This window comes from Lagenorhynchus albirostris, chromosome 1 (genome assembly GCF_949774975.1).
Source record: "Lagenorhynchus albirostris chromosome 1, mLagAlb1.1, whole genome shotgun sequence".
Taxonomy (NCBI): Eukaryota; Metazoa; Chordata; class Mammalia; order Artiodactyla; family Delphinidae; genus Lagenorhynchus; species Lagenorhynchus albirostris.
Genome location: NC_083095.1, coordinates 74,532,796 through 74,543,823, shown reverse-complemented (window position 1 = coordinate 74,543,823; position 11,028 = coordinate 74,532,796). Strand labels below are relative to the sequence as shown.

Sequence of the window (11,028 nt, the reverse complement as noted above, 5' to 3'; positions counted from 1 at the left end):
AACTCTCCCACCTTTAAATGAACATTCATGCAAGTGCGTGACATCCTTCAGGTGAAAGACAAAGTAGCTTTACACTTTGGGCGAGGATTTTTGCGCAGCCTGCGTCCCCAATTTTTTCTCTATTTGGCTAACACTACATTCTCAAGAACCTAAAATGGTCCCCCTTTACCTCCTGCATGAAGACCTGCTTCTTGTACCTGGATTTTAAACTACTCATAATCTGGCCCCAGGCCCCTGTTTGTACTTATTTCCCACTGCCCTCACTCCTGTATTATTCCTTTGCTCAAGCGGTTTCATCTGCCTGGAGTAATGCCTGTCTCCTCTTCTCTTACTAGTCAGTTTTTAAACACTCTGCAGCTATTTCAGTCAACACAGACCACTTCCTTCTCTCAACTATCAGCATGAACTTCATGTTTACTCAGGTTAGCAGTGCTTAACTCTACCTTGATTGTTTCCCATATTATAGTAATTTCACACTAGTAAATTGTTTGAGATCAGAGATCATATCTTAAACTTCTTTTTTTCCCCTTCAGGAACTACTTTTTAAATTTTTACTGCCGCAGCTGGCATAATTATAGACATTTAGTAAACACTGAAAAATAATCATGTATAATTGAGTGAATTTTTTTTCTAGCTAAACACACACAGATTTTGAAACTCAGATCCCACAACAAGAATTTGCCTTCTTCAGTAGCAGTTCATGAACACTTACTGTGTAGGGACTGCTGTGAATACTTTACATGTGTTTACTTATTTAATCGCCACAGTAGTGGGGAGGTACTCATTATCCTCACTTTATAGATGAGACTAAGACAGAGAGAGGTATAATAATTTGACTAAGGTTATACAGCTAGTAAGAGGTAGACCTGGAACTTGAACCCAGAAAATTTAGCTCCATAGCGCAAGTTCTTAACCGTTATGCCTCACTGGCTCAAAGCACAGCTTTAAAAAATATCTGATTTCATCCTCACAACATTCCACAAGACAGCTGGCCTGAACGCTTACTAAAATATCAATGTAATGAAGTCACACACAAAGATGAGGGGACTGTTCTAAATTAAAGGACAACAGGGGACCTCCCTGGTGGTCCAGTGGGTAAGACTCTGCGCTCCCATCGCAGGGGGCCTGGGTTCGATCCCTGGTCGGGGAACTTGATCCCATGTGCATGCTGCAACTAAGGAGCCCGGCTGCCACAACTAAACATGCCACAACGAAGATCCTGTGTGTTGCAACTAAGACCCGGCACAGCCAAAATAAATAAATAAATATTTTAAAAATAATAATAATAAAAATAAATTAAAGGACAATAAAGAGACATAAGAGACATAAGACCTAAATGCAAAATATGATCCTTGATTGAATCGGGGTTAGGAAAAAAATTATAATGGACATTATCAGGATAATTGGGGAAAATCGAATGCGATAAATGAAATATATGAAACTAGATAATGTGATTGTATCAGTATTAAACAGGCAGGTTATTGGCATCCCAATTTTATAGGAAACAGGATCAGAGAGAGGTTACTACAAGGTCTCATTGCCCCAAGCCGGCTGTCTTATTCAGCCCCCCAGTGCTGAAATGTCTCCTCCATTCACTTGTTGGTTCTCAAAGTCTAGGATATTCTTGGTAGGATCCGCTTCTCAGCAGAAAGGCCTGTTGCCTCCAAGTGTTTTTTTCACCCTAGCAGCACCCTGGCTTATATGACAACCCAGGCAACAGCTTTGCCTGTTACATGAAAATGAGGTGGCAGTGCTTATATTCTTTTTTTTTTTTTTTTTTTGCGGTACGCGGGCCTCTCACTGTTGTGGCCTCTCCCGTTGCGGAGCACAGGCTCCGGACGCACAGGCTCAGCGGCCATGGCTCACAGGGCTAGCCGCTCCGCGGCATGTGGGATCTTCCCGGACTGGGGCACGAACCCGTGTCCCCTGCATCGGCAGGCGGACTCTCAACCACTGTGCCAGCAGGGAAGCCCTAGTGCTTATATTCTTAAGGGTTATAGACTTTCTGTGTTTCCTTTCCCGTGTTTTCCATTATTAAAAAAATAATAATAATACGGGACTTCCCTGGTGGCGCAGTGGTTAAAAATCTGCTTGCCAACGCAGGGGACGCAGGTTTGATCCCTGGTCCGGGAAGATCCCACATGCCGCGGAGCAACTAAGCCCGTGCGCCACAACTACTGAGGCTGCGCTCTAGAGCCTGGGAGCCACAACTGAGCCTGCATGCCGCAACTACTGAAGCCTACGCCCCTAGAGCCTGTGTTATGCAACAAGAGAAGCCACTGCAATGAGAAGCCCGCACACTGCAAGGAAGAGTAGCCCCTGCTCACTGCAACTAGAGAAAGCCTGAACGCAGTAACGAAGACCCAACGCAGCCAAAAAAGATAAATAAAATAATAATAATAATATAAGCCAGGAAAATCACTAGAAAAGTAAACTTTTTACCTTTTTTTTTTTTTTTTTCTTTTTTAGCTGCACTGTGTGGCATGCGGGATCTTAGTTCCCTGAGCAGGGATCAAACCTGTGCCCCCTGCAGTGGAAGCATGGAGTCTTAACCACTGGACCACCAGAGAAGTCCCAGGAAAACATTCACTTTTGATAGGAATATATTAGGACATCTCATATCCTCAAGTGTACAGGTGATCATTTTCAAAAACGTTAGAATGAAGGGAAAACAAAACTGTTAATGACAATTATTATAATCAACATTTATTGAAGGTTTACTTGGTGCCAGCCACTCTATTTCATGTACTCAAGCCTATAAGTACTATTATATTGCCTCTTTTACTAATGAGAAAACTAAGACTCAGAGAGGGAGGGTGACTTACCTCAAGGTCATTAAGCTCATTAAATGGTGGAGTCAGAACTTGAATCCAGGTCTTCTGACTCCAGGACCTGTGCTCTTGACCATTCATTAGTCTCTGCCTAAATTGCAATCCACTCTGCCTTGCTATGTTATACTCTTTTGCTCTCTTGTTCTGAGTCCATGAAAGAGAAGCCTGTCTTCCCTCTGATTATCAGTAGAATGTTTACAACCCCCATACAACATCTCTTGGGATATATCTTTAATTATGAGTCCATTTCTACAAAGGTCAGAGGTAAGATGGAAAAGCCATTTCTTTTCTTTCTTTCTTTCTTTTTAAAATTTATTTATTTTAGGCTGCGTTGTTGCTGCGCGGGTGGCATGTGGGATCTTCCTGGACCAGGACTCGAACCCGTGTCCCCTGCATTGGCAGGCGGATTCTTAACCACTGCACCACCCGGGAAGCCCTCTTTCTTTCTTTCTATTTTTTTTTTTTTTGGTCGCGCCATGCGGCATCCGCCCCCCTGCAGTGGAAGCTCAAAGTCTTAACCACTGGACCACCAGGGAAGTACTGTCATTTCTTTTTCTTTTTTTTTTCCTTATTGTCACAGGGGAATCTTCGGTAGAAAGTTTGAGTAAACCATTTTTGTGCTCTTAGGTAATGAGAATAGGGAGAAGATGCACCTTTTTCACCTAATTACAATTTAAAATTCTAAAGCATTTGAGATTTCAAATGTTAAACTTCACAGATGACTTGTCAATTGAGGAAAAGCTACTTATTTAGCTTTGAATCAAACAGATCTCTTTAGTATTTTAAGCTGTTTCTGTTCAGTGAGATCCCAAAGGGGCCTCTCCACACAGTGAAGTCTAACTTCCCCTGGCATGAGGCCAGGAAGCTGTTTCTGACAGTTATTCATTACCACACCCAAGAGCATTTTAGAACAGTAGTGGAAGGAAATCCCAGAGCCAGTTGGGACTGTGTCCTAAGAGACACTGGAGAGGGAAGTGTCTGAGAGAGTTGAGATTTGGAGAAATGAGAGAGGTTACAGAAAGGTGGAAGATAATGCAAAGGAAAAGAGAAGGAAGAGAGGCAGGCAGCAGGGAAGTACTCAAGGAAGAGTGAAGAAAGGAGTTTATGTTGTAGCAAGAGTGAGGTTCAATTAGATTTTAAAAGAAAAGAGTTATGGATTTGATGATTTATTAAATGCAAAATAAATTGTATAAACAGCTGGGAAGTTTTTCTTTAAAGACCTGCAAATAAAGAATAAATTAAAATGCAATAAAATAAAAAAATAAAGATAGGTAAATGCAAAGTACAATGAGGAAGAGGAAAAGAAAGATGGATGCCAGCTTATACAGGTAGAAGAAATGACAGAATTTGAAAAACCAACACTTGCAACCACCAATGCAAAAATTGATTCAGGAAGGATCATCAGTGGATGCTGAAACCAATGGGTGCAAGACTATGGGAGTACAGGATATTCCCATGATTTCAAATAATCACTCTACTTCTTATTAGTTTACTAATTAATTACAAAGGGCAAATAATGTACCTTTATTTCTTTTTTTAATAAATTTATTTATTTTTTTTTTATTTTTGGCTGTGTTGGTTCTTCGTTGCTGCGCTGGGGCTTTCTCTAGCTGCGGTGAGCGGGGGCTACTCTTCGTTGTGGTGCATGGGCTTCTCATTGCGGTGGCTTCTCTTGTCGCGGAGCACGGGCTCTAGGAGCGTGGGCTCAGTATTTGTGGTGCACGGGCTTAGTTGCTCCGCGGCATGTGGGATCTTCCCGGACCAGGGCTCACACCCGTGTGCCCTGCATTGGCAGGCGGATTCTTAACCACTGTGCCACCAGGGAAGTCCCCAAATAGAGAAACCTAGCAGGCAAACTTCAGCGTCATCTATAATGTAACAAACTGACATTATGTGTCCCCAGCAGCAGTGCAATGGGAAGTATACAATATCACCTAGGCAATATTCTTGCTAAAAATGTTTAACCTGAATCTAATCATGAGGAAAGAATCAGACAAATCCAGATTTCACAGGACATATTATGGTCTGTGCTCTTTAAAGTATAAATGTCATAAGAGACACACACACAAATATGAGGACCTATTCTAAATTAAAGCAACTGAAATGACACGACAGTTAAATGTGATGTGTGAGCCTTGATTGAATCCTGGATCAGGAAAAATTATATATGATGTACATTACTGGGACAGTTGGTGAATTTGAATACAGACAGGGTATTAGATAATACGATCATAGTAATGTTAAATTTCTTGGTGTGTTAACAGTACTGTGGTTTTGTAAGGGAATATCTTAGTTCTTAGGAGACATATTTAAGGGTCAAATGTCATGATCTCTGTAACTTACTTTCAAATGATTCAGTAAAATAAATATTAATAAATAAATGGATGTATACATATAAAGTAAATGTGGCAAAATGATAACAATTAGTGAACGTATGTGAAGGGTAACTGGGTATTCATTGTACTATTCTTTCAACTTCTCTGAAGTTTTCAAGCATTTCAGAATTTTTAAAATATAGATAAAACTGTTTGCTTTAGATATTTAAATTCAGCCCTTTCTCAAGACAAGGTCAGGGTCTTAAGGTCTCTGGAATTCTCTGATTCATTTTAGAACTCCATTATAATTCTTCAGAAAATTCTAAAGCACATGTTAATGAACACCACCTAGAATGTCAAAACATTTTGTTTAAACCGGTGGAAGAAAGACAAGTGGCAACAATTCTAGATTTCGAAGGAAACCAAAACCCAAAGAAAGGTGGCTTGTCTCCATTTTTGGGTGTGGGGCTTGGTGGCACAACTTCTTCTCTTTCACCATTAGTCCTTCCCTTATAAAGAGCAAGTCACTCATGCACCTGACATCCAGGAACCAGGCTTGGGTATTGGCTAAGCCTCTGTCCATGGATTGAAGAGAAAGCAAAATAAAACAAAATATGGTAAGGGAGATAACCTACAGAGCTACACCTGGAGCTCAGTTCTTCAGGGGCTGATCGTATTTTGTGTGAGACTAATCCTGCCATTTGAAGAGAAAGAGAGCAGGACCGCAGAATCCAGGCAAGGTGGGGATGGGCAGGAATGCTTCTCAAAACTGCCTTTTATGACACCTAGTTGTAGTCATTTATAAGCAGGGGGTTGGCAAAACATTTTTTAAAGATTCATAAAGCAAGTAATTTTAATTTGTCTTAATTTAAAAATTAATATAACGTTTCATAGTATGTTTCAGAGGAGCAAACAGCATCTTGAAATGCAAAAATAATAGGGAGTCACAATGCTGAGAAGAGTAAGAATCACTGGCATTAAGGCACCATAGTGAAATCCTTCATTCATTCATTTATTCATTAAAAATACATTTATTATCTCTACTGAGTAGCCTGCAGCACCCTAGACATTGGAGAATAAACAAAAGTGTAGTAAAGTGTTTAACTGAAAAGGAAGACAGGTATCGTAAAACAATCAGAGACCTTACACAGATGCTCATGGATGTAGCCCATGCAGCCAAGGACCACACCTGGGCTCTACTGACTCAAGGCTGATCCACCTTTATGTGCCATTTTCCCTCTTTGGGACGTACTTAGAGATGTGGGACCATGCTTAATCTGTTGTTCTGGTTTAAACTGCTCCACTGCTTTCTTTTCTAAAGATTAAGCTTCGAGTGCAGCCTCAAGACTCAAGGGAAACAGAATGATTATGAGCCCTCCCACAGAACCCTGGTGCTCAATGGATTTCCTCTAATCAGACAACAATGCACATCACTGCTCCAGATGAACTACCATGAAAAAAGGGTCAATGTGTTCTGTGAAACTCTGTGGAAGGGGAAGCTAAGAATGTCTGATGTCCTTGGGATAGTGATGATATTGAGGCGAGGCTAGGAAAAGAGCTGCAATACGTACAAAAATATCCCTTTGACTTTAGTCCCTTGTGGGCTACACACATTTCTACGTGAATCTACTTATTTCCTTCTTACCAGAAGCACCTGCTATTCCTGTCTCCCTGGGAACTTGTGGCCCCCCTCTCGCTATTTGAACAGCCTTGGTCCTGACCTGTGGGCATGTATGTGTGAGGTGTGTGGCCAGGGGGTATGAAAGTGAGGGGAGAGAGGACCTCTTTGTGAGTCAAAAAATAAAATGTTAAAAGGTACTGAATCTGTGATCCTGCCTTACTTACCCTCCTGCTCTTATGAGACCGGTTTCTGCTTTTCTGTCTTCCTGGCTGGGTTGAGAAAAGGTGGTTCTGAGAGAGCTCAAACCTTCTTTCCAACCTTGCACAAGCAGAGTAGACAGAGAGAGATTCTTGCAGAATGTAAGTGACTGTGACAGTACAGGGGCAGCACACAGAGGCACGTGTTCATTATGTATGGCTGGAGAAATTATCTGTCTCCAGGGGGACATGTTTCACTGTGCATTAGCTTCTCGCTGCTTCCTTCTTCCCTATTTCTCTGCCCACTCTATCACTTGTCCTTCTGAGTCTCCCTTCCCACTCCCTGACCCACACCCCCATTCACAGTCCAGCTCTGCCCATCAATGTCTCCATCCATCTTCTCTGCCACGACCCGTCTCCCTCTCCTCTTTGCTCAATCTCACTCTTGCTGTCCAGGAGTCGCTTTTCTGTCTCATTTGTCTCTTGTTTTCTCTAGCTCACTTTCTCGCATTCCATCTGTGTTTCCCTCTGTAATACCAGTTTTTTGGGTACCCTGAAGCTAGCAATAACCTTTTCTTGTTACATTAATGTCCATAAGCAGCACTTGGTTTATTGATTGATTAGTTTTTATTTAAATTCTGTGGAGGAAAGAGAAGGGAATTTTTATAAAGTGAGAGCAGAGAGAAAACATGAAATCAAGCAGAGAGACAACAAAAAGAAGGGGCATCCTGAGAAGATGGGGGTGGGGCTGATATAGGGGGAGGCATCAGAAGGGGTTGAACCCACGGTGTCTAATTTCCTTTCACATAAACTGGTTCAGATCTTCACGGCTGATGACAGCTAAGTCTGGATTATAAAGTGTGAAGTGCCAAGTTAGGCTTGGCACCTGACTCAGAGGCAGAGCTTCAGGGAGAAATGAGTTGGGTTAAATAAACCCAAGAAGCTGACGTGGGTAGAATTTCTGCCTGACCCATTAACAACGGCGAATGGGACATTTTAGAAATGGTTTTTATTGAAATGCTTCAGTGGGGCATAGCCCCGAGAAGCAAGAACTTGGCTGTGAGGCCAGCCCTGGGGTGCACTGTGGGGATGTGGAGAGTCGGCTGATGCAGGGGTGGGGGGCGGCCCGGGTCAGGCAGGAGGTGTCAACAGCTGCTCATCAGAGCAGTTGTGACTGCTGTGTTTGCTCTCTCATCTTGCCCGCTATAATTAAAGCTTTCCCAATACGATTCTGGCTTCCTAAAGGGAAACTAGAATTTAAAAAACAAACAAGAAAAAATACCCCAAAATAGCAGAGATGCTTAGTTGCAATATACATGTTTTATTTTTAAAATAAATTTATTATTATTTAAAAATTTTTTTTTGGCTGCGTTGGGTCTTTGTTGCTGCACGCGGGCTTTCTCTAGTTGCAGCGAGTGGAAGCTATTCTTCGTTGCGGTGCGCGGGCTTCTCATTGAGGTGGCTTCTCTTGTTGTGGAGCATGGGCTCTAGGCACGCGGGCTTCAGTAGTTGTGGCACACAGGCTCAGTAGTTGTGGCGCACGGGTTTAGTTGCTCCGCGGCATGTGGGATCTTCCCGGACCAGGGCTCTAACCCATGTTTCCTGCATTGGCAGGCGGATTCTTAACCGCCTCAAGGGAAGTCCCTATACATATATTTTAAATCATAAAGCTGTTAATCCTGTCTTGAGGTCACTGCTGCTGGTCAGTTTCAAAGCATCTAATCTACTGCTAGAGCCCTGGCAGGAGGGGGTCTTAACAAAACAATCAAAACTAACAGAAAATGAAATATCTAATTGTATTCACCAAATTAGATACGCTCATGTGAATTCATCACTGACCCAACCATCCTCCTTCTTCTGAGACTAGGGAAATGCTCCCCCAGTTTCCCTCCACCTTTTTTCACCTTACTCCCTTTCCATCCCCCCTCTTGCCTCGCTCCCCTGAGAGTCCACATAGAACCTGTGGACCATAACAAATCAGTTGTTTTATTTCCCCTCAAAGGATGTAACTTTCCATTCCCCAAATGGCTTTGACAGTTTTCTCATTTGCTAGCTGAGGAGGATATCAAGAGACATTGACCTTCTGGTTTTGCCTAAAGAGGGAACACTCAGTAACTATTATGCTTCAGTCCCTGATTTAACTGTGACCTTCCTCCCTCCTCCTCATGTCCCCGCCTACCTTTTCACCTTCCCTCATGAACATTCTACTCACCCCACAGGGCACCGCTGCTCCCTGTAGCCCTCCCTTGCCTGGTTTGGAGATGCTGTAAGGCACATCTGTCTTCAACCCCACAGCATTCCCTGCCAGCAAGAGGAAGCATGGGGCCTCTAGGAGTGTTTTGCTCCCTGTTTAATCAGATTAGTCCCATCACCTACCCTGAGGAGTCACATTTTGGTGTTACTGAGCTATCCGTGGAAGGAGAAATTGTCAGACATCACTGAAAAAGCCCTGGCCCTTGGATGCCTGGGAATTGCAGAGAGAAATTAATCTTCTGCCTATTTAAGGCAATTTCTTTTCCATAATCCTTTGTCAAGAGGACTGCACTGGGAAATTAATCTGATGGGAGTCCCTGAACTGGTACACTCCACTCAACAGCATCTCTCCAGTGCTATGCAGCATCCATCATCCCTGCACAAGCAGAGACACACGTCACTGCAAAGCTAACTCCCCACCAGTCCCAGCAGCAAAAAACTGCAATTGCAGAGTGAGCATCACTGGGCCTGGAGACTTGCAGTTTTCCTCTATCTCTGCTCTAATTTCTTTCCAGAAAACCTACCACAGATTGATCTCTTCCATTAAGCCAGTCTTTCTTTTTTTTTGGTACTTGGGCCTCTCACTGTTGTGGCCTCTCCCATTGCGGAGCACAGGGCTTTCCGGACACGCAGGCTCAGCGGCCATGGCTCACGGGCCCAGCCGCTCTGCGGCATGTGGGATCTTCCCGGATCGGGGCACGAACCCGTGTCTCCTGCATTGACAGGCGGACTCTCAACCACTGCGCCACCAGGGAAGCCCAAGCCAGTCTTTCTTTTATCCAAAATGCAGGAAGGCAGAGAAGCAGGGATATGCCAGAACACAGGACTCTAGGATATGCGGTTTTTGCCTGAACATAAGGACTCAGCCAGTGCAGAACAGGTGTTTACACTGAACAGCTAGACCACTGCAAAGTCAGGTGTGAGATAGCAACAAGGCAAGGGCAGCATTGCTTCATGACTGTCTCTTCTCTCCACACTGAATTTTCTTTCATGGGAAAAGAGCCCAGGGAGTCTCATGCTCTCTGGGGGTCAATGTAAAAGAATTTCAATCTTCAACTCTCTTTTCTTCCTGAAGGTTATTTCCCAGGGCAGTTATTTTCAAATTGTGTTCCTTGGGGTTCCAAGAAGTTCCAGGGAGTATGTGTGGTGGTGGGAGGTGATGTGGGAAGTGGCTGGAGGGGGAAGCTTAATGGTTGAGGCTCTGGACCCTTCAACTCTACTTCAATCTGATTTGATTTCTTTCAGGGGCTTGGATTTCTCCTAAGAGTTCTTTTTTTTTTTTCAAGAGTTCATTTTTTAAAAAGGGTCCCAGGTTTCCCTGGTGGCGCAGTAGTTGAGAATCTGCCTGCCAATGCAGGTGACACGGGTTCGAGCCCTAGTCTGGGAAGATCCTACATGCCGCGGAGCAACTAGCCCCGTGCACCACAACTACTGAGCCTGTGCTCTAGAGCCCGCGAGCCACAACTACTGAGCCTGTGCACCCCAACTACTGAGCCTGCACGTCTGGAGCCTGTGCCCCGCAACAAGAGAGGCCGCGACAGTGAAAGGCTCGCGCACCGCGATGAAGAGTGGTCCCCGCTTGCCGCAACTAGATAAAGCCCTCGCACAGAAACGAAGACCCAACACAGCCAAAAATAAATAAAATTTTAAAAAAAGAGTTCTAATTTTGTAAAAGGTCTGCAAACCACTGTCCTAAGTGAGAGGAAGATGACTGTGTCTCTGCCTCTTGCAGCTAAGCATCTGCCGGCGGCTGCGCAGAAGGGAGCTGTAGCGTGGCTCCTGCCTGCTTTGACTGTAGAGCAGGTCTAGGT

The 11,028-nt window shown here is 43.7% G+C and overlaps 1 protein-coding gene across 1 annotated transcript in view; it reads left to right on the top strand.

Moving 5' to 3' along the window:
• The window catches only part of REM2 (RRAD and GEM like GTPase 2), a 120,444-nt gene that overhangs the window by 102,356 nt on the left and 7,060 nt on the right, over window positions 1-11,028 (top strand). The gene's annotated exons all lie outside the window — the stretch shown is intronic.